The sequence below is a fragment of the Hyaena hyaena genome, unplaced genomic scaffold (genome assembly GCF_003009895.1).
Source record: "Hyaena hyaena isolate Hyena2069 unplaced genomic scaffold, ASM300989v1 scaffold_696, whole genome shotgun sequence".
NCBI lineage: Eukaryota > Metazoa > Chordata > Mammalia > Carnivora > Hyaenidae > Hyaena > Hyaena hyaena.
In genome coordinates this window covers 81350-106515 of record NW_024081328.1, presented here as the reverse complement: position 1 = coordinate 106515, position 25166 = coordinate 81350, and the positions used below count along the sequence as shown (strand labels likewise).

The 25166-nt window shown below is 39.4% G+C and overlaps 1 long non-coding RNA gene across 1 annotated transcript; it reads left to right on the top strand.

Moving 5' to 3' along the window:
* The first annotated feature begins 325 nt into the window (after nucleotides 1-325).
* On the top strand, nucleotides 326-13685 carry LOC120220396. The gene is made up of 4 exons (XR_005525565.1): nucleotides 326-359; nucleotides 9498-9622; nucleotides 11655-11833; nucleotides 13102-13685. It is a non-coding gene; the product is annotated as an uncharacterized LOC120220396 (long non-coding RNA).
* The last annotated feature ends 11481 nt before the right edge of the window (nucleotides 13686-25166 follow it).

Genomic DNA, 25166 nt, shown 5'->3' with positions numbered 1-25166 from the left:
CAGGTCACCCAAAATAGTGATGTGGAATGATAAGAGGTAGACTACATTTTATAAAACTAATTTGACAATGAAAAATGTACTAATTGAAATTACTAGACTGTGCTGTTTCAGACTACTTCTGTTGAATTTTTCTGCCAAAGTAAATATAGTTTCTGATTTTGAAAAATATATTTCTATTACATTCATTAACAAGGTGATATTCATCATTAATATTTTCTTAATTTTTTCATGTTTATTTCTTTTCAGAGACACAGAACATGCATGAGTGGGGGAAGGACAGAGAGAGAGAAGGAAAGAGAATCCTAAACAAGCTCCATACTGTCAGCACAGAGCCTACATGGTGCTCAATTCCACAAACTGTGAGTTCATGACCAGATCCAAAATCAAGAGTCAGACGCTTAACCAACTGAGCCACTCAGGTGCCCCTCATCATTAATATTTAGAATTTAGGCATGAACTTTCACTTTCTAGATTTCCTTAAAATAAGTCAAACGTGCTTATGAGGAAAAAAGGAAGAAAAGGAGGGAAAGAAGGAAGGTGGGAAGGAGGAAGGAAGAAAAAAGAAAGAAAGAGCACATAGAGAACGTAACCTATATTCTTCATGAAAAGTACATTTTCCTGGTGGGTTCCCAATAGCAAATCAAAATCCAATGCAGTATCTAATAAAATTATGAAAGTCTTTGCTAGTGTAGAAACCAATTCTTCCATTTTCAGAGACATAAAAACTGAATATTTCAGTAATTATTTGTCCAAAAATCTAATTCAAATAGTAAGTTATCATTACTTGGAGAAAACAAGAAATCAATTCTTGGTAGAGCATGTACCTCCTTATATAAAAAAATAAATAAATAAAAATAAAACCTCAACATTTCTTTAATTCTTTACTGTGGTAAAAAAAAAAGAGAGAGAGAGAGAGAGCGAGAAAAGGGCAAGAAAAAAATTCAGATCAATGATTTATAAAAGCACCACCCATATCAAGAAATAGAATGTTACCAACACCACAGAAGCCCCCATTTATTGAATGCCAATAAGTGCCCAGTGTATGTTCCCCAAAGATAATTAACATATTTATTTTTTAAGTAACACTTGTTGTTTCTTAAGAGTTGATCACCCAAAGCATGCTGTTGCCTGTTTTTTGAACTTCATTTTAATGGACTTATATAGTATATATTATCGTATACCTAACTTCTTTAATAAAAATATATTTGTGTAATGTCTTCATGTTGTAAAGAATTTTGTTCACTTTAATTACATTGTATGCATATATAGTAGGTGTGTAATTATACCATGACTTACCAGTCTCCTCTTGATGAACACTGGTCAGAGCCATTTGCAAACTTGGGCTTTTACAATAATATTGCAATAAACATTTTTATGTGTGTCTTGTGTACCTTGGTATGCATTTGTATGTTAGGATATGTCTTGGAGTAGAATTGCTGAATCATAGGATTTGCCTATCCTAACTTTAATAAATAGTGGTGGGGCACCTGGGTGGCTCAGTGGGTTGATCATCGGACTTTGGCCCAGGTCATGATTTCACTGCTCGTGGGTTTGAGCCCCGCATCAGGCTCTGTGCTGACAGCTCAGAGACTGGAGCCTGCTTCAGATGCTGTGTCTCCCCCTCTCTCTGCCCCTCCCCTGCTCATGCTCCATCTCTCTCTGTTTCTCAGTAATAAATAAGTGTGAACAAAAAAAATTTTTTAATAAATATCGGTAAAAGGTTTTCCAAAATGGTTATTCCAATCTAACTCCTACCTACAATGACTAAGTGTTCTACTTGCCCCATGTGCTTTCTAATACTTTCTGTTATCTGTCTTTTACATGTTTACCTTTCTAGTGGCTGTGTAATGGGATCTTGTGCTTTTAATGAGTGTTTTCCTGGTAACTAATGAGATTGGGAAGCTTCTCACACATTACTGGCCATTTGGAAGTCTCCAGTACTCCTGGAATTAATTTTTATATGTGCTCTAAGATAGGAATCACATTTCATTTTTTTCCATCTGGACACCCAATTACCTTGACAGCTTTTACCAAAAAGACTACCCTTTCTCCACCGTTCCAAAGTGCCATTTTTATCATGAATCATTTGCCATATACATATGGGTCTCCTTTTTTATACTATTAGTGGTGTTGTCTAACCACGGACCTTTGCACCTATATTTTAATGTCTCAAATTGCCATATATTGCAACGATTCTTCCATTTGTTGTTCTTCTTTAAGTGTGTTTTGGCTGTTTGGAAGTATTAGCTTGTCAAATTCCACTGCAAAACATCAAAATACAACCTGGTATGATTTTGAGTGGGATTGTATTGATTTTGGGTCAGCGATCCAGACAGTTTAGGAACCATTAGAAGCTGAGCTATAGTGAAGAGCTGACTACTTTCAGTTCATCACTTTTTTTTCTAATGTTTATTTATTTTGAGAGACAGAGTGTGTGAGTAAGATAGGGGCAGAGAGAGAGAGAGAGAGAGAGAGAGAGATGGGGAGAGAGAGAGAGAATCCCAAACCGGCTCCGCACTATCAGCACAGAGTCCGACTCAGGGCTTGAACTCACAAACCGGGAAATCATGACCTCAGCCAAAACCAAGTCGGATACTTAACCAAGCCATCCAGGTGCCCCTCCAGCTCATAACTCTTTAAATTCTCTTGAAAGTGTCTCATAATTGTGTAGAAATCCTAAACGTCATGCATTGGATTTATTCCAACGTATTTCATCTTTTAATACATGTAGATTATATCTTGCAATACTTATTTTTCCTTTTCAGTTTGTTGCTATAATATAGAAATGCAACTTCTATATTGATCTTCCATTTAGCAAATGTGCTAAACTCATTAATCTTATTAAATCTTATCACTTATCCCCAGCAAGATTGTCAAAAGGCTAAGGGGCTTCCCACCTACAACTGTGAAAGGGGTCCCGAATGGTGGCCTCACCTCTCTGGGCCTCAGTCTCTGAAGTTCTGGCCCTCACTGTCTTGTCAACTCCTTCAAGCAAATATTTAAAAAAAAAATTCAGCTTTTTTTTTCTTGCCCTCAGTAAAATGGTTGGTTTGAATTACCTAATCTTCCATTACTAAAATTAACCTCCAAGTTTCTTCATTTGACAATACATAATTCAAATGTAAATGCGGAAAGATTCTTCCCATTAAACTACTCTTAAACTCTCCCTTCGGTCTAAAAAGTTTATTAAATTAGAATTAGAAGATGGGGTTGGGGGCAATGAAGAATATTGTCAAAACATTCTTTTAAAGTTAGTTTCTATAGTATTTGTAACGGATTAAATGGAGAAACTCATTACATAAAAGAAAACTATGTTTCCCCTTTCGTGACATAGGCATTATTGTAATTAACAAAAACAAAACAATTGTGTTAATGAAAACCATAAATGTCAACCAATGAAGGCTTATTTGTTCCGAATTAAAACTGCCATTCTTATATATGGATATAGGTGCCAATGATTCAATAGCTATATGGTTTTGGTTTTGATTTTGGTTTGTGTGTCTCTTTACCACCTTAGACATGGAATTTGGTCTGATTTTTATTTCTTAAAAGTATTCATTTTTATTGTTTGTAGTTCTACCAAAATACACATTGCTATTACATTAACAGCAGAATAGTTCAATAATATGCATAAACACACTCAAGAGATTAGGAGGAATCTTACTGTATTTATTTTCCTTCATGGCTTGGGTCACTTAACTCAGATTTTCAATGCCAGAAGGGCAATTCAATTTATGTGAATATTTCTGAGAAGGACAGTAATTACATAGCCAGATTTTACCTGAGAAAATATGTAGAAAATTCGATATTGTTAGCTTTATCTAGATACATCTTGAAATGCTCAAAACACAGCTGGACTCTTCAGATAAAGCCAGGAGAGTAAATAGATAGTTTTAAGGGACATTTCATTATAAAGAAAATAAGAAATTTTCAAAAGTCATTTTTTTTGCCATGCCCTACTATTATAGAATGTGCCAAAGCTCTGAAATTAATTTTCAAAAGAATCACAATATAAACATTTATTGACAAATAGGAGTCTAGTAGGCCTTTCCTTTAAAGTCAAAGAAATTTTGATAAATTGCCTTAGGTGAAAGGAGCTGAAGAAATAAATATAAGCTGTATAAAGAGTAGATACAGAAGTGAGAAGGATCAATAACTGTGGTCAAGGACTGGTAAATGGCTGATGTGCCTAATATAATGGCTGGAGGAGGGGAGGTTAAACAAGATACCCAACTAGAGGAAATTATGGGCAGATAATGGGATCATTGAATCAGATCTCATAAAGGTGAGGCAGTAGTGGAGGCTGACCTGGGCCAAGATATGATGAGGGGAGGAAGGATGAGTGGGGGGAAGATACACCCTGGAAGTGAGGAGGTCAAAAAAATGAGATGTCATGGTGTGAATTAACCACTTGGAAACTGAAATAACCCGCGATCAGGCCAGGGATGGGGGGAGAAGGAAATATTTTGAGTCAGGTGCCAAAACATCTTTGATCAGCAAGAGAAGACAGCAAGAAACTTGGAAAACAGGGGTGCCTGGGTGGCTTAGTTGGTTAAGCGTCCAACTTCTGCTCAGGTCATGATCTCACGGTTCATGAGTTTGAGGCCCATGTTGGGTTTTGTGCTGACAGCTCAGAGCCTGGAGCCTGCTTCAGATTCTGTGTCTCCCTCTCTCTCTGACCCTCCCCTGCTCACACACTCTCTGTCTCTCAAAAATAAATAAACATTTTTACAAAAAGAAAGTTGGAAAACAAACAAGCAAAAACAATAAATCTAGGAAGAGGGTAGATAACTCAATAGCATAAGCCCCCAAAAATAAGGAATTAAAGTTTCATTTCTATTTTTCCACAAAGGTGAAGAGCGATGGTCTAGAGTGGAAAGATATGTTTCTAATAAAATAAAAAGTATCTGAAGTTTAGGCAAACCATCCCAAAGTGAGTACTACTTGGGGAAGCGCTATCTGGACCAAAACAGTTTCCTCAACAATAACATGGTAGAAAAGATCGCTACTTTACCAACCTACTGACTTTAAAGAAAGCCACAAAAACTGTCCCACTGCCAACAGTGAGCAGGTCGATTGCATAACATAAGATTACCTCTTACATCAGCAATAATAGAAGAGAACAAATCTGATGTCATCGCACATATTTGCCGAGCTAGATTTTCAACTGTCTGTTAGAGTCAAAAATGTATAAGTGGAAGTTTTATCTATGGAAACAAGCTGTGTGTCCAGATGGGACCCCACAGGGGCGAACTGCCTTAGCAAGATCACATTCTTTCAGCAATATTTATTAAACACCCATCACATTCCTGGCATTGGGCTAGGCACTGGGGATCCAAGTGTGTTAATCTCTAGCAGTGTTGGGGATAGTTCTTCGCTTTGCTGGAAGTCCGTATTTCCAGTCCTTTTTCGGTCTCTCCGTAGAATATAGCAAATTAGCATTTAGTAATTAGAAGAAAGGTTAATGAACCGAGAAGCTGAACAGAAAAGATTGAAGGTCTTTTAGGGTCTTTCTTCTAATCCAGATGTCAACAAGCTATGCCCCACCTGTCTTTATATGGCCAAAGAAGTCTAAAATGTTTACTATCTGGATTTTATAGAATAATGTTACCTACCCCTGATCTACACCGTAGCAAAGCCTGATGAAATATATAGGTTCCATATCTCTTGCTTTCAGTATCCTGAATTTGGGCAAGATTGGATAAATGGTGTCAACAAATTCTAGATTTGGTGATTTCCTTCCCAAGTGTCCCAGAAACAAATTTTTGTTATTAGTCACCTAGTAACTCTTCGACTGTAGTAATGTCATTAATTGTCATTTTTCTTGGGCAATTTAGATTTCACTGGATTTCCAAGCCAATTCTATCTTTGAACTAAATAAGTATCCTATTCTTTCAGAGGGCTTCTGTAGATACTGCATCTCACGGACCATGAATACTATAGTCTAACTTAGGGATTGGTGAACATTTTGTGTGAAGAGCTAAATGGTAAATATTTTGGGGTTTTTCAGGCCTGATAATGTCTTTTGAAACCACTCAACTCTGTCAAAACCACTGAACCTTGTCACTGTAATGGGAAAGAAGATGTAGAAAATTTGAAAATGAATGAGGCAGGTGTGTTCCGATAAAACCTTATTTACAAAAACGGGAGGTGAGCTGGGGTTGGTCCTTTGGGCCATAGCTTGTCAAAGCCTGATCTCATTTGTTCTTATATGTTCCAATTCAAGTCTCATTAATCTCTGTTTATTTTCATTTTCTCCTATATCCACTTCACAAGTGAGGCAAATATCATTGTCTCTCTTATCTCAGAATAAGCTGTATATTTGGATAATCTAATCAATCAACTGATATAATTTTTGGGAGAAAAATGAACCCGTCCGATAGGCAGACATAATGGAACCTCAGAACTGCTTTTTCATTTTCCAGTAACTATAGTAGCCTTCAATTTAACCCCAAAGAGCTGTGAGTGTTCAAGTACAGCCCTCAGGCAAGCAACTTCTCCTACCTGTATTTCCGCTTAGACTCTTACGGAACCTGGCTTGAAAGGAAGTCTCTGTGTGAGACGGTTCATGTTTTCACTGACACTTTCCTCTATTGTCTTTGAGGAGAGCTTCTCCCTGCAAATCTGAGGATGCCACCTTCTACCTGGAAAGCAAGGCTGGTCACAATGCCCCTGAGTACTGTTCCCTGTGGGTAACAACGCTAACTGTTTAAACAAATGGGTCACCCGACTAAAATGAGGTCAATAAAATCTTCTGAGGCACTTTCCTTTTTGATGGATGAACTGAAATAAAAGCCATTTCAGAGCCTACTTTCAGCAGAATAATGAATTCTGTGTTTCCAATCACTGAGGTTGAAATTATAACAAATAGCATTCTGCCCCACTGTCCATGAGATTTAACTCTTCAGGCATCATAATAGATACACCCTATTAACTAATGCAGGCCAGACAACACTGCCTTAATAAAACTGAAATGTCACTTTGGGTTTGAATTGATTTTCTTACCCGAGGACCTTTTAGGCTTGCAAATCAGAATTGCCTTGTATTCTCACAACCGAAGGAGGTCGACTTTCCCAGGGTTAGCTTAAAAATAATGCAGATTGATGGAAAAGGTTTGTGTTGGGTCAGTATGGAATGGCCTTCTCTTGGGGGCTTGAATTATTCATGAGCATCCATGTGTTTTGTGTTTCTTGCTTAACACTGTGGAAGGTGGGGGCAGGAGGAGAATGTAGCCAGCTGCAAACATAGATTCCTTCTAGAATGAGGTTAGCAGTGAGAGAAGGCTGGGGGTGGACAAGGGTGGAGCCTGGATCTAATTTTACAGGAATCCGAACCAATAAACCTTGAAACTAAGCAACTGGCCAACAGCTGAGGATATCCAAGTTTTATGTTATCTACGGTTCATTTCTGACAAGCTGTGTACTCTTTAAGCAAAGGCAAAAGAAAAAAAAAGCCATAAAACCAACTGCTATCTTCTGATTGTACATATAGCTATTTTGGGCTGCCTCTTATAATGACTTCGCAGTGGGCTGATTCCTGCTGATGTGCAACTGGTGTATGAATATAAGACTCAAAAGAGCTACGTTCCACCTCTGGCTTCTCTCCCTCTTGGATCTGTTGCTCTGTGTATGTCACCTAGCATTTCTGAGATGCTAAATTCTGATTCCGATTCTATACAATGAAGCTCTTCAGGCCTTTTCAAAGGTTTTCAAGTTTGGGGAGATACAGAGTACTTTTCTTCAAACAAAGCACTCCCTGCAAGCCATACGAGAAATACAGAAAATACCTAGGATTTGTAGGGAGGGATGCACAGGAAAGAAGATGCTGAACCTTTCACTTTCCCAGCTTGGTAGGATTGGTCTAGGTATTTCCCCTGATCCCATTCCCCCAAATATCAAGGATGGGAAGTCAAGGGAAAGGCAGAGTCCACTCTTCCTCCAATTTCCCTGTCAGCCATACTGCTTACAGCCCCTCATCCTTTCTCCCGTGGTTCACAAACTCTAGGTATTAATAAAATTCTTTAGCTGAAAATCTGGGAGTGGTCTTGTCTTCAAAGAAGACCCAGAGTCAACCACACTGGAAAGGCTCAATTTTCAGGTCCTGCCTCCTGACTTCAGAGGAATCCTGTGCATGTATACTATTTTTGAGGGCTGTTAGGGAAGGAGAGAATGAATAATGGTAAAAAAAATGAAGAGAAGAAAAGATTCTTGGGTTAATGCTATTGTGTTGGACCTGGAGGGCTCCGGCTAAAACTCATGTCTTAATTTGGAGGGAAAACCAGACACAGAGTTATAACAACATCTGAGGGCCTGAAGCACAGTTCCATCACCTGTATTTTCATTACCAGATAAATGCTTGTAAGGAACCAGTTAGTACCCATATAGCGAATAGTCACCTTATTATTGTAGAAATGTATTCTCGTGTCATGAAGGAGTTGTCCTTTGTCATCTGTGCCTTTATTTTGTTCTCAGTCCTGGACCATAAGAAAGCTATATATATTTTTTCCTGACAATAGGAAAATATGTCACCTTTTACCAGAATGCAAACTTCTTATAGCAAAATGGTCCAAGAAAAATATCCAGCGAAAACCCTGCTTTGGCCTCAAAAAATCTGTGACCTTAATGCTAAATGCAAAAAGGTGATTTTAAAGCTGAAAAAGAAATGTCTACAGTTCAATCCATTATTTTCTTGCTGTTAATTAAGACTATGAAGACAGTGACCTTAAAAGTGTAACATTCCTTTAAAAAGGGAAAGAAATAATGACTGCCCTCAAGATAGCCACTGAATGGACAAAATATGCATTGATTATGCATGCAATTACTCAAAAGTTTGTTTTTTTATAAAATTAAATTCTTTCCTGCTGAAGTCCAATGCTGAGTAATTAAATACAGACTGTACTTAATTTTGTCACAGAACAAATAGCAGAGGTTATGGAAAGTGTTATGGCTTCACAGTCATTAATATTCCACTGGGGTTGGCATAGATTAGCAAGCGAACAACACAGCAGGTTAGGATTGTAGGAATCTATTCAAACCCCACATAATGAATGTGAAGAGTGATTTGAATGTCTAATATCAGTCACTCAGCAGAAAGTGAAAAATTCTCATTTTCATTCCCAAGGCTTTGAAAGAGCTGTTTATTTTGTAAAACTTCCCTCACTTACTATTATAATCAGACCTCCTGAAATAAATTGCTAATAATTGTCAAGCTAATGAACTCAAGACTTTGTTTTGCTCTAGAAAATTTCTAGATTTCCCAAGCTGTCACAAGAATTCATATTCTGTAGCTCTTTCAAGGACAAGGATTCAGAGCAACCTACAGCCTGGGGGGAGTCAAATGTGTGTCCATTTTTGCACCTCCCTACACTCTCCTACTGGAACCCACAATCTTCCATCCCTCTTGAAATCAATAACCAGATGTGGTTACTTTCACTTTCTAGTGGAGATGATGGAGTACACAGCCATTTATGTGACTTTTTTACTGACTTTTTATTTTAGATAAAGACAATCCAAAGAAGGAATTACACACCAAGGAATGAAGAGAAATTTCCCAATTCAAAGACGGAAGAGCGGTGTCTATCTGGGACTCTGGATGGTGGGAGCAGGGAATTGAACAACAAAAGGTAGGGGAGAGACATAAGCCAGAAAACAGCAAATCTAATCATGACCTCTGGTGGAGAGGGGGATGTTATGGAATCAAAGGGCCATGGAAGGAGCTGCAACTATGTGTAGATCCTATAGCAGCTCTCCTGCATTGTCAGGAGATTGTCTCTCTAAGAATATGATGGCGCCCTAATTGCACAAAAATCAAACCAATTTGTTGGTAATTCACCCAAGAGTCTCTGATGGGCCTTGATGACTATCATCATTTTCTACTAGATCAAAGCGGTGACACTATCTTGGCATGTGAATAAGACAACAAGAAAAGCCAGAATATAGGTGACAAAGGTTTCTTTCAAAGCAAACATCATTTTTAATGTTTCCCAAACTGCCATCTTGGCATTACCAAGGAATACAAGTAAAAGCTTTGTCCTACATCTACAGGACTATGGCAACAAGTAGAGCTCATTATATGATGAAAATAGAAATACTAAATGCAATAATTTTAAGAGAGGAGATGAAGGGAAGGAAGAAAAAGCATTTTGAGTTTCCTGTAAGTCCAATCCACCTGAGGACACAAATGGGAACTGTTTTCTAATCCATATGTTACTGGCTCTCACTGCTTCCTGCTCATACAAAGAACTCGATTCCCTGTAAAGCCTCCTGTCTGCCACCAAGGGTCCCTAGCAGTTCCGAGAGAATATCTCCCACACGCTCAAGTATGTGTCCATCAGCATCCATGGAACATCCCAAGGGAATTCACATCTCTGCTGGGTGCCAGGCTACTGCCTTCCATTGAACACCACCAATGGCTGAGTCTGCTATACGCAACACATGCTGCCATGAGCCCTAAGAAATTTCTACCATCTCCTTCCACATGTTTCAGAATTCCATTGGAGGTAGCTGCAACTCCATCACCTCCCTCCCAGTACCACTCCACTGCATCAGACTTCCATGGTGCCCAAGCTGGGTAGTGGTCTAGAGGAAACTCTTGACCTTTATATTCTGATATGACCGTATTGACTTACTCTGACTTCCATATTTTTGGTGAAACACCATTGCCAGTTTTTATTTTGAATTTTTTTGTTCTTAGGATGAAAACAAGAGTCCTTCTCTGTGGCTAACCTGGACTCTGACTGACATGTTACTCCTCACTCAGCACTACAGCCCTCTGGTCCTCCCCTTCCAGCTCTACGGCTGTGCCCGACTCCCTCTTTCCTTGACCTAAGTTCTTTACTAGAAGAATCTCATGCAAACAGATACCTGATGCACCTGTCTCACAAGCCCAACCGACCTGCCCAGCCTGACTCAGAGGTACAGACAATGTAGACCCAGTCAGAGATCCTACTACAAATACTAAGAAAATCTCCCCACATCCATTTAGTATGTTTACCTTTAAAAGAATATGTTCACTTTATTTTCTCTTAATCCTGTTGCATTGAAAAATGGCACAGAGCTGAAATCACTGGAACATTCTTCTTTTAGAGACCTAGCCTCTTAGAATATCTGTGAACACCTGAGCAAATAGAATTGAGTGCCGAAGCAAGAACCAATCAGTAATCTTGGTCTTTCAAAATGCAGCTTAGAATCCGTTGTTAAATCATTTCCCTATTGATATTGAAGGATCTTTCTCTTTTTTTTCTGCAAGGTGGAAACACTAAAATCCTCGTCCAGTTAGGGCATGGAATGGGTGATAGCAAGGAGAGAAAACCTCTGAACGCCCAGACATATTGTTGTTATTCTATCACCACACTCATCACTTTGTATCATAATTTATTTCCCACTCATCTCTGTTCCCCACCAGCTCAAAACTCATGTCAATCTTGTTTGTACGGTATCCCCAGCACCTAGCCAACCCTGACATATAGGCTACCTACGGTCAATATTTTTGAATAAATGACTTTAATATCTTCTGAGGTTTGAGTTACAAGAAACTTACTTATTTTTGTTTTATTTTCATTTTCTCTCTACCCTCTTGCTTCTGGCTGAAACTTACAAAAAGTAGGTCTTGAATAAACAACTGATTGTTGAATTTTGTTTGATTTCTCTGGATAGGACACAAATTAGGAAGAAACAAGTGGTGCACTTTTCCATTGGATTGACAATATGAAGATATTCATATGCTTTACACAGGGAGCTACAATTCCTCAACAAGATACATTTTCAGAATCTGGGAACAAGAAGCTTGATTACTGTGGCTTCAATATTTATATTAACTATGAAATACAAAGTGGGTAAGTTTTGCCTTAATCAAAAAGATTGATAGTTTTTTTTTAATGTTTTATTTGTTTTTGAGAGAGACAGAAAGAGAGTGTGAGCATGGAGGGGCAGAGAGAGAGGGACTCACAGAATTGGAAGTAGGCTCCAGACTCCAAGCTGTCAGCACAGAGCCCCACATGGGGCTTGAACCTACAAACTGTGAGATCATGACCTGAGCCAAAGTCAGATACTTAGCTGACTGAGCCACCCAGGCGCCCCAAAGATTGATAGTTTCTGAGTGTGTTAAGCTAGGACCAGAGAGCTGCTCAACCTTCTATCTCCAAAATCAAAGAGAGATACTCATCTAATCACTGGGGTGCTTTCAGAGGGAAATGACTGATTAGGATAAAGCTATAAAATTCCTCAAGGAGGAAATGTCCTATCCACGGTGTGAGTCAGTCTCCAGGGTCCACTTCCTCTGCGTAGCCTGTGCAGAATAAGTAGGCCATCGATTCAGGTGTCACTCCACCATGATGCCCAGGAGCAGTGGTCGACCACTCCTCATCTTTGTGTGTTCAAAACTGTCATCCACGTTTAGCAACTCCTTGTGCCTTTCTGTACCTCCAATGTAAAACCTGATGCTACGTTCATCTCCGATGCCTCCATTTGCTCATGAAAGAATAGTACTTGCACTTAAATTCTCCCCCTCATGATCTAAATTTGTGACACTGCGTAAATCTGTCCTTGGAAAGTCTCTTCCTTTGCTTTATTGGTGAAATCTGGTTCTATACGTCTATGATTGCTTCCAATATTGAAATGAGTGGCCTATCAGAACTGCCTCAGCCAGTGTGTCCCCGTATCTGTCAAAACCACCATTTCATTTGTCTGGGTGAGTTCTGAATGAGAGATTTGAAATCTCTGGGCTGCAGATGCTGCAGATGAGAATGGACACCCCATGGGGACATCCATGACCCATGATTCAAGAGTTGGTCTAGAAATCCCCCAGCTTGCTTGTTCTTAGACTGGGCTAATTCTACACCTTGTATTCTACACCATCTTCCAGACTTTCAGAGTCAAATACGAATTGCCGATAGAGGCAGCTGGCTTACTAGGGCAGGGCACCCTTTCCTGTGTCACTACCCCTCTCTGCCCAGCCCGGATGGACTGCTTGTCCTGAAATCCCATCTTGGGGCTTGTGGGGAAATCTGAACTAAGATACACATAGATATCAAACGAAATTGAAAGTACTGTTTCAGGTATTTGAGTTGTTTCTTTATGTTTTCTCTCTTCTTTTAACATCCAGAGAACGGATGGGCCAAGTATCAACATCCTGGCAGGTGTCTGAATGAAGTGGATGTTATTACTTGGCTGCTTTCCCTGCAGAGTAAGGAGCTCAACGTGCCAGGTGCATAAAACTTTACAACCCAGTGACGTCTCACGCACCTAGCAAAGTGTTCTGTGTATATTCACATCATGGTGTGCTACACAATTCAGGAAACCCTCACAAAAGCCATGGTTTGGGATTAACACAGCAGAGGTAGCCCTGAGTTCCCAAATAGGTGGGAAGAAACACAAAGCCAAGGGAAATGTCCTGAAGTTAAAGATAATGAAAGAAAGCATCCTTTAATTTTGTGAAAATAACAATCCCAGGACCTGAAGCATAATTAGTTTCTAATTTATGCCTATATAAAGGATACATTTAGTTCAAATGGTAAGATCTTCATTGTCCAATATGGTACCAAACAAATACTAGCCACCCGTAGAGTCTGAGCACTTGTAACTGGTTTGAATAGAGATGAACTGCAGCTAAATACACATCTGGTTTTAGGGGCGCCTGGGTGGCTCAGTCAGTTAAGCGTCCAACTTCAGCTCAGGTCATGATCTCATGGTTTGTGGGTTAGAGCCCTGCATCAGTCTCTGTGCTGACTGCTCGGAACCTGGAGCCTGCTTCCAATTCTGTGTCTCCTTTTCACTCTGCCCCTCTCCCACTCATGCTCTGTCTCTTTCTCTCAAAAATAAATAAAAACATTAACTTTTTTTAAAAAAATACTGGTTTTAAGGATTTCATATAATAATAATTTTTAAAAAGTAAGAGATCTCCATTAGTGACTTTTACATTGATTACATGACCAAAGATAGCATTTGGGAAATGTTGGGGTAAATAAAATATATTATTATAGTTGATTTAACCTATTTACTTTTACTTTTGAACGTGGTTACTAAGTAACTTAGATTTACTTATGTGGCTCACATTCTATTTCTATTATACGATGATGGTCCAAATTATACTGTGATAACTGAAAAACTCTGAATTACTGTATATAGCAAATAATATAGAATGGTCATTGATAATGGATAAACTCTGAATTCTTGGTAGTAGATTATATAGAATGGTCACTTTTTTAGTGTTTGTTTATTTTGAGAGAGAGAGTGCAAGCCGGGGAGGGGTAGAGAGAGAGAGAGAATCCCAAGCAGGACCTAGGCTATTAGACAGATTACCATTTTGATCACAGACATCAAAATGAAATTTTCTGTTGTGTCCAGAAGGGAGAGGGCACACTGGGGGATCTTGCCCCAGCACAAAATGTTTTGGAGCAGAAGGGACATGCCTCACTCCATTCATATCCTGCTGTCAGAGCTTGTCACAGGACTCCAAGTGCAAAGGAGATCAGAGAAATGTCACTCTCCAATGCACCAGAAAAGGAGTTTGAGTGGTTATGAATGAGTACCCGGGATGTCTCCCACAATGCATATATATAGCCTGGTGATGTCTAAATTTCCAACATTGTTCACTCCAATCTAGAGTATAGCATGTAAATGGCAAGACGGAAGATGTCATCAGTGGTTTACACCTTGAAAAGCATGACTTGTTATATTGCCAGGGGGCCTGTACTCCCAGGTGAGCAAAAGAACCCAAGACAGAAGACTTGGGCACAGAGCTGATGCATTGGAAGCACAGAAAACAAGCCTGCCTTACTGCCCAGTTTCTTCTAGTGGTGTCCTGTGCTTCGTCGATGTGTATCTCAGGTGAATAAAGTGAGATCGCGTGTCGCCTAATGAAGGCCAGACAGCAGCTCCAAAAGAACTCACAGGATGGACTCAGCACACTCTAAAATCTCATGATTAGGGAGACTTTGTTGGAACACCAAGAGCGGTTCTGTCTCTCAGGAACAAGGTCATATGGAGACAGAATTCCAACATATTAATTTTAGACGGAAAAGACTGCCATTCTCTGATAAGACACACACATTCATTCTCTTATTACAAAGAGAAACTATGAAATGGAAAATCATTGTTACTTGGTAAATAGGAAACTCAAGGAAGGAATATCAGCTTATATCAACAACTGTCTCTCAAGGAAGGAAGCTGGAGGAATCCCCACATTTTGTTGGAATAATGTGTTGGAAAAGAGCATGACGCAGACATCTCCTTGGCCAAGGCCGGCTACTTGTTGGCTACACGATGCTGCCCACCACCTGGTATAGTATGGTATATATGCTTATAGTATGCTCTTGGGACCGTGCGGTCTGTTTTCCATGACCTTTCTCCAAGCAAAGGAAGCACAAGGAATGGGATTTCAGATGACTGGGTTGCATTTGCCTCCATCCCACACTCCATGACTTCCTGAGAGCCTTAATTACAGTTTTAGATGTTGCCGCATCCTACGGCACATATGCACACACGGGACTGAGCAACTCCTCACTTAGCAGGTGCACACTTTTGCGAACATAACTCTCAGACGGCTCTCACATTCTTACAGTTATTCAGTCTCAGGAATACCTCTTCATGGCCCCCGTGAAATGAAACGCTGTCTTGGTTTGGATTGGTGCAGTGACTTTATTTTCTGTGGCAAATTACATTGCATTGGGCATAAACTTTTGATCCTCCAACTGGAAAAGGAAAATTGAAAATTAGTCTCAATAAAATTCTAGGTGATATGAAAGATCTAATCAAGCCAATGACCAGCCTTTTACTTTAATAATAATAATAATAATAATTAAAGATGGCTTTAACTTTCAAGTCTGTTATTCAAATGCTAATTCATTTTCACAGAGTATAGAACAAATTTGTCAAATGTTTCACCAGATACATCTGTCATTCATACATCGATAAGCATTTAAAAAAAAAAAAAAAAACAGGGGAACCTGGGTGGCTCAGTTGGGTGAGCATCTAGCTCTTGATTTCAGTTCAGGTCATGATCCCAGGGTCTTGGGATCAAGCCCTATGTCAGGCTCTGTCCTGAGCATGGAGACTGCTTAAGATTCTCTCCCTTTCTCTCTCTCTCTCTTTCTCTTTGCTCCACTGCCCCACTCATGCTCTCTCTCTCAAACTAAAGAAAAGGAGGGGGGCGCCTGGGTGGCTCACTCGGTTGAGCATCTGACTTTGGCTCAGGTCATGATCTCGCGGTTTGTGGGTTCAAGCCCCACGGAAGGCTCTGTGCTGACAGCTCAGAGCCTGGAGCCTGTCTTCAGATTCTGTGTCTCCCTCTCTCTCTGACCCTTTCCTGCTCACGCTGTCTCTCTCTCTCTCTCTCTCTCTCTCTCTCTCTCAAAAATAAATACAAAACATTAAAAAATAAAAATAAAATTTTTTAAAAAGCAAAGAAAAAAGAAAAAATTTAAATTAAAAAATTAAAAACACATATGTATGGAGATAAATCTGCTTCGAAGGAGAAGCTTTCCACATGATGCTGAGAGCAGGTCGGCATAATCCACCACTGCTTTGGCTCTGGGTATGTTTGGAAAGACAGCTACCAAGACAAGTAGGGTCAACACAATTTATGTTTATAAGTAAAACAGATGGTTAATTATACTGCATGGTTCCAAAAATGACAGATAGCCTCCCTAAAACCCCATACAACCTTTGGCTGAAGTACAACCATACCTGAGATTCCATTCTTTTAATATTTGTGGAAGATTACAGTCAAAGGTATCTTAGGGGTCTACTTTCACTTCAACTTTTTGAGTTAAACATTGCCCTTTACAGGCTTTCCAGTTCAAAAATGCAGATGATACCAAAACCGGTAGCAAATCAAGAAAAGTGCACTCTGATATCAATCAATGAACACTTAGGTCTAGAAAATTTAAGCTGCATGAAGAGAGTAATGCCTCAGGAAAGAGAGCAGATACAATCCAGCAGGGGAAATTAGAACAGCAATGAGTCATGAAAAGGAGTTGGATAGGCTTTACAATTTTATTCAGTGTTTGTCCTATGCAAAATATAACTACAAATAAGTTTTAAGACTCTTAAGAGAGAAGTTATACTTTTATACTTCTTTATGTTCCCTCTGTCTCTCATAGTATGCTATAAAGATTGGAGCGATTCAATAAAGATTTATTCATTCAATAATTACCACTTTTTTTACCACTTTTTTTTTATAGTGGCAGCTATCTGCCAGTTGCTAAACCAGGCTATAAATGTATATCACAAAAAGAAAGATTTTCTGCCTTCAAAGAGTTTATGGTCTATGTGAGATTTTCAAACAATAAAACATGGCATTAGAATTCAATATAAATACAAGAGCAAAATATGAAAATCAACTACATTTCTATATGCTATCGATAAATAATCTAAAAATAAAATAAATTAAAAATTTTTGTTTACAATATTATAAAAAATAATAAAATACTTGGGAGTAAATTTATCCAAAGCAGTGTAAGATCTATACTCTGAAAATTGTAAAACATTGTTGGAAGAAGTTAAAGATCCAAATAAACAGAAAGATACCTCATGAATCAAATAACTTAACATTGTCAAGATGGCAATACTATTCAGATGTGTTTACAGAGTCACCCTAATCCCTATCACAGATGGCTTCTTTGCAGAAATGAAAAAACTGGGGCACCTGGGTGTCTCAGTTGGCTAAGTGGCCAATTTCAGCTCAGGTCAAGATCTCGCGGTTCATGGTTTGGAGTCTCACATCAGGCTCTGTGCTGACAGCTCAGAGCCTGGAGCCTGCTTCAGATTCTGCGTCTCCCTCTCTCTGCACCTCTCCCATTCGCTTTCTTTCTCTCTCTCTCAAAAATTAATGAACAGTTATTTTAAGAAATTAAAAAAAAGAAAGAAAGAAATTGAAAGACTATCCTAAAACTCATCTGGAAATGTAAAGTATACAAAATAGCCAAAACAATCTTGAAAAAGACAAACAGTGGTACCTGGGTGGCTCAGTCGGGTGAGCGTCCAGCTGATGCTCAGGTCATGATCTTGCAGTTGACAAATTCGATCCCCATGTCTGACCGCGTGCTGACAGCTCAGAGCCTGGAGCCTGCTATGGATTCTGTTTCTCTCTCTCTCTCTCCCCTGCTTACGCTCTGTCTCTCTCTATTACAAAAATAAAATAAACATTAAAAAAAACTTATAGAAAAAAATGAAATGAAATGAAATAAAATAAAATAAGAAAATAAAATAAGAAAAAGACAAAGAAAGTTGGAAAACTCAAAACTTCCTGATTCAGAAGTTGCTACAAAGCCACAGGAATCAAGCAAGCCTTGTGCTGGCATAAGATAGACACAGAGATCAAAGCAACAGAATTGAGAGTCTAGAAATAAAACCTCCCAATTATAGTCCATTTCTTTTTGACCCTTTCAGCATTTAAGGGGGTAAAGCACAGTTGTTTCACAAATGGTGCTGAGACAGCTAGATATCCATATGCAAAAGAATGGTGTTGAACCCCTAACTCACACCCTATAGAAAAATTAATACAAAATGGATCATAGAGGGGCACCTGGGTCGCTCAGTTGGTTAAGCATCCAGCTCTTGATTTTGGCTCAGGTTATAATCCTGTGGTCAGGGGATTAGAGCCTTTCAGGCTCTGTGCTGAGCATGGAGCCGCCTGCTTGGGATTCTCTCTTCCTCTGCCCCTCCCACCTTCATGCTCTCTCTCTCAAAATAAATTTTAAAAATTTGTTAATTTCATATCTAAAAACATAAGACTCTTAAAAGAAAACATAGGAGCAAATTTTCTTGACCTTGGCTTAGGTAATGAATTCTTAGAAAGAACACTAAAAGGCCAAGCAACCACAATAACTACATATATCTTATATAATATAAATTATGCAACTTATAATTTAAAACATATAAAAGTATATGTTTTGTGTATTTATATATAATTATATATTTTACATACTACTATCACAAATAAATATATAAATATATTTTTATATGGAAATATTGGATTTCATCATATGTTTAAAAATCATACTTCATTGAATGCTATCAAGAAAGTGAAAATACAACATACAAAATGGGTGAATATTTGTGAGAATATATTTGCAAATTTTATATACGATAAGGGATTTGTATCTAGAATATATAAATAACTCTTACAACTCAACACCAGAAAGACAATTAGTGTACTAAAAATGGGTAAAGAGCTGAGTGGCCATTTCTCCAAATAAGATATCCAATGGCCAATAAACATATGAAAAGATGCTTAATGTCACTAGCCAGTAAGGAAATGCAAATACAAACTGCAATAAGACACCATTTCATACTTGCTAGAATGGCTAACTCAAAAAGACAGATGATAAGTATTAACAAAACTAAGGAGAAATTGGAACTCTCATACATGGCTGGTAAAAATGTGAAATAAGGCAGCCATATTTTTCTTTGAGATAAAGAAAGTGAGAGAGTGAGATAGAAGATAAGCAGAAGAAGGGAGGAGGTGAGGAAGAGATCAAATCTTAAGCAGGCTCCATGCTTAATGCAGAGCCCAATGTGGGGCTCAACCCCACAACCCTGGGATCATGACCTGATCCAAAACCAAGAGTCAGGCACTTAACCAATTGAGCCACCCAAGTGCTGCAAGGTTTTAAAAACTGTTTTCCAACTCAGAAAGTTAAACATAAGATTGCTATATGACCTGTTACGGGTATATATCTGAGAGAATTGAAAACGTATGTCTACTCAAAGCCTTATACATGAATGTTCACAGAAGCAACTATTCATAGTAGATAAAAAGTAGAAACGGTTTAAATATTCATCAGTGGATAAATGGATTAACAAAATGCTGTATATCCACATGATGGACTATTATTTGGCCACGAAAAAGGAATGAAATTCTGAAACGTGCTACAGCTACTTTGAAGTATTATGGTAAGTGGAAGAAGTCAGTCACAAGAACTACATATTGTATCATTGCATTTAATTTTTTTAATGTTTATTTATTTTTGAGAGAGAGAGTGCAAGCAGGGGAGGGGCAGAGAGAGAGGGAGACACAGAATCCGAAGCAGGCTCCAGGCTCTGAGCTGTCAGCACAGAGCCCAATGTGGGGCTCAAACTCATACACCACAAGATCATGACCTGAGCCTAAGTTGGACACTTAACTGACTGAGCCACCCATGTGCCCCCATATCATTCCGTTTAAAAGAAATGTCTACAATGGGTAATTCAATGCAGCTAGAAAACACACTAATGGTCACCAGAGGCTGGTCGTGGGAGGAAAGAGGGAATGAAGAATGACTGAAAAAGAATACAAAGCTTTTGGGGATGATTAACATGTTCTGGAATTAGTAGTGATTTGTCCACAATTTTGTGCATATACTAAAAACCACTGAATAATACACTTTAAAAGGGTGAACTTACGTGACTTTGCAAAGTAATTTAAACCACCTACACATTCTAAGGAAATAGTCCCCAGAAGTCTTCCCTTATTTCAAGACACCTGATGCAAATTTGGAGGTCTCCAGGGCCACCTGCACTTCAGGCCAGCTGGCAGCAAAGGACAGGATGTCCTACGGCTCTCCTCAGGTTTGAGAATTCACAAGAATGACTCACAGAACTCAGGAAAGGACTGGATGTTCAGGTACAGTTCTATTGTCACGAAAGGATACAAATGAAAACCAGCCAAAGGCAGAAACACATAAGAAGCAGTGTGAAGGAGAGAAGAGGGGAGGGCAAGGGGAGGGGAGGGGAGGAGAGGAGAGGAGAAGTCTGCAAGATACCCGAAAGTGAAATTTCTGGGGTCCTCGGTGATGTGGTACCGGGGTACTCCCCGTCAGAGAAGCTCACCTGGGCTTTAGCATCCAGACCTTTGTTGAGCCTCGACTGTGTCGGCATGATTGACTGAATCATGGCCCCCGTGGCTGAAGGCCATTCCTAGGCCTTCTTCCTTGCCAAAGGGAGGCTGGTAATATCAGGGAGTGCAAAGCCCCACTCTCTAATCACTTGGTTCATCTTTCTGGCATGACCCAGTGTCAATCCCTTAGCATGACTTAGCCACCCACTTAGCACAAACTATCCCATATGATCCAAATGACCCACGTTGAATAACAAAGATACTCTTCATCCTCATTAAATTAAAAGGGATTAGAAATTACCTGCCAGGCCTCTCAGGATAAAACTCAGACCTCTCTTTAGGAGAGGCCAAATGTCTTACTACACAGAATTGTATCCCAATAAAGCTGTTGTTTAAAAAAATTGAGAGAGAACATTGGGTGGCTCAGTCAGTTAATCATCTGACTCAGGTCATGATTTCATGGTTTGTGAGTTCCAGCCCCACTTTGGGCTCTGGGCTGACAGCTCAGAGCCTATAGCCTGCTTCACATTCTGTGTCTCCCTCTCTCTGCCCCTCCCCTGCTCTCACACACACACTCTCTCTCTCTCCCTCTCTCTCTAAAAAATAAACATTAAAAAATAAATAAATAAAATAAAATAAAATAAAAAGATTGAATTCCAATCCATGACAAACAGAGCCTATAAAATGGATATAGGAATTTAAGTCATATTAAATAATTTTAGCAGCATTCTTTAGAAGAGTAATATATGTATATTGCTGCTCTTAAAATAATTCCCAAATAAAGGAAATTTTAAACTGCTGACAATAAAAAAAAATTACAGTGGAAGTGCCGTTGTGGAAATAAACAAAGACAACTGTGGATCAAGAGATGTTTGCACTGCAGGAAGACTATCAAGAGAGGCTACTAGCAAAGCACTGGCTTCAGGAAGTTTCCATGGGTCAAGTGGTGAATTGTCAACAATAAATACAGCCAAGTAAAGGAATCTTGAAGATGCTATAACCAGACTAGACCTCAAAGTCAAGAAATAGAGTGGAAAATATAACTCAGTTCTGGAGTCCAGGCTGCTGAGCTAAAGCAGCTGAAGTCTCCACACGTGACAGAGGATTTGTCCCAGGGTCCAGGCAGGACCATCTCTTCACCTGAATAAGTCGCCTAGAGATGTTGAGAGAAAAGAGAATGCAAAGGGCATTGCTCGAAGTCAACGTGAAACCTACATTCACAATGAATCCATTTGGAACAATTATCTCACCCCAAAGGCATTGATTTTCAGTGGTTTGAAGTCTCATTTATCCTCACAAATAAGCTATGTGAGGAGCATCCTGTGGCTCGCAGTTCGGAGTAGATGGTTCTCAAGGACAGAACTCTGAAGACAGATTCCAGTTAGGAAGTTAGGAGCTCCATCAACCTCACGCATGGCCAGGAACTAAAAAGAGTTGAGGAACACATGGGCCCAGAGACATCAACATCTTTAACCTACTCCTGAATGGAATTCACGTCTTCTTGAGAAGTCTCATTTGCTTTTACGAGTTAATGTCCAGAGGAAAATCGGTTTCTAGCAAAACCCTGTTTTCAATGTCATGCCAAAGCATGAGTGGTAAATTGAAAACAAAAGATCTTACCTGAATAAACTTGTTATAACAACATTCATTTCTCAATGGATCAATTTCAGTCATCCACAAAATACCTTCGAACACCTGCTGATCGTGTTTTTTATTCATTCATACAACAGGGATTTGTATGCTTACTAGGATCAAGGATCGTTTTAGTCCCTGGTGATTCAGAAGTAAACAAATCAAATAGATTAAGCTTTGCATTCAGAGATCTTTCATCTTAGAAGGAACACAGGTAATAAATACACTAAAATACACGTAAGAACATAGATACATACACAGGAAAGATAATTTGTACAGCGGCAAGTGTATGAAAGAAAAGAAGGAAATAAGATTAAGGGTGCATGGGGGGGGAGCACATCTCCAGTTTTGATATGTTAGTTCAGAGAAAGCCTTGCGAAGGCAGTGACATTTGGATGACATTTTGAATGGAAGACAGCCAGGCAAAATCTGGAGGAAGAGAGTTCCAGGCAGAGAAAACATCAAATGTAACAGGCCAGAAGTAGAAGCATGCTGGGGACTTTGATAAACAAGACAAGGGGATGGCATCCATCAGATACACAAATACACAAAGCACCTCATGGGCCACAGGGAGTGGGGTCGATTGAATTCTAAATGTCACGTCCTGGGCCATAGGGATTGACACAGTCACTCTCTCTGCCCTCCTAAGTCTTCCAGTCTGGACTGTGAGATGAAAACACTAAACACATAGTCACAAAAGTAAAAATAGAACTACAGATTGAGACCTGCTGCCGAGAAAGACTTTGGCTCACTGTGAGTTTTATAAGCAGAGAACCTGATTTAATTGGGGGCCAGGGAGGTCTTCTTGGAGAAAATAACCATTAAGGAGAAATTTGAAGGGGAGTTGTATAACCATTTATATTAAATCTATTATTTTAAGCACATATGAATAAATAAAGAGATGGAGGGAGAGAGGGAGGTGGGGAGAGAGAGAGAGAGAGATGATAGATATATTCATAGGATTCACTCATTTTAATTAAAATTATAAAATAGTGACCCTAATGAGGCTTCTGATGAAAAGAATGACAAATTTTCAGTCGAACAGAATATATCCCTTCAGACATGAAAATTTTATTATCTTTGCAATGACAGATTGATTCACTATACGGGACTTCATAATATTTGAAATTAGGAACGTGGCATTAAAGTTCACGAACTGATTACTGTAATTACAGTTCATTTGATCTTGATTGCTTTTGTAAGGACTCCTGATTAAATCTGTCTGCCCTTGTAATTCCTAACGCGTGTTTCTTGCAAAGCTGAAAATTTCTGAGGATAATAATTCAGTGTTTCCCTTTTAGCCCTTTCTTTCTTCCCACACCATATGGTGATGGCTGTTGTAACCGTAAATATACATTTTTTAAAACTATGAACTGTTACAGTCCTTTATGGTTTGCAGAGATTTTGACTCACAGTGTTCAGAGACTCAAAACAAACAACTCAGGGAAGGCAAGCATTACTAATTCTAGCTACAGCATTACTAATTCTAGCTACAGATGAAGAGATTGAAGACCACCAAGATGAAGTGAACTGGCCTATCCCATGTAACCCTTTCTGTGTTATTTTCTATTCTTCAAATTGCCAGAGTGTTCTGGGATGTGGGACCCTCACCAGTAGGAAGCCATGCGTGTATCCTTCTTCACTGTCTGGGTAATGCATGGGACATTAACATAACGAAGGACAGCAGAAAACAGAGGACAAGTTCCCATTGAAATCCACCCATCGTTTGTTCACAGATACATACATGCACACACGCACGCTCACACGCACATACATACACACATTTTCTGAGCTCTTAGCCTATGCCTAAGGCCTAGGATCCTGGCAGCCAAATAATGAGTCAGTATCTGCTCTGTGGGGCATGGGAAGAGGCTGGAGAGTAGAGGGAATTTGTCCTTCCATGGGCGTTAAACTCTGAGGAAGACTTCTATAGATCTAGAGCCCCAGCCCTTTACAAAATGACTTGGCCATGAGTGTTCGGTTAGATGACTGAGCTTAATAGAATTCCCAGGAAACTAAGACCACCCATGAGGGGGTACTGGATAGTATCTTCTATTTGGGAAGACTTGCCCACGGGAGGTCTGGGACCCCAGGAGGCTAGGAATATAGGGAAAACCCAGAAAAAGTAATGGTGAACCTTAACTGGGCACCAGAGACCTATCAAAAAGGTTGGCATCTCAGAGAAGAAACTACCATCCCAGACAAGATCCATAGGCTAAAAACTCAGTTCCAGGGAGCCTGCTGACCTACTATGAAGTGATTTGCTGACGTTCAACGATAAAGTGAAGGCCGAAAAATTCTCCCAAGGGACCAACTTCAATGTTTCTGTCCACAGATGCTTGGGAGAGAGGGAGGAAATAAAAGTTCCCTCAAAATTCATATGCTGAAGTCCTAAGCCCCAGTTCGGCAGAATGTGACTGTATTTGGAGGCAAGTCCTTTAAAGAGGTGATTAAATCAACATGAGGCCATTGGGGTGTGCCCTCATCCAATAGAACAGCCAGATGAGGTCCTTGCTTCCAAATCTCCCTAAGGACATCCTCAACCAAGCAGACAGGCAGGCACTGCCCCTCTGGGAGGGGAGGAGTCCTTCCCATGCCCTTGAGCAGTGATCTTAATCATTCTGAATCAGAGAAATCAGCAAGTCTATCACTTGGAGATTTAATCATCAGTTCTGTACTCAACTCTTATAAACCACAATTCCAGGAGGTTATTAATTTTT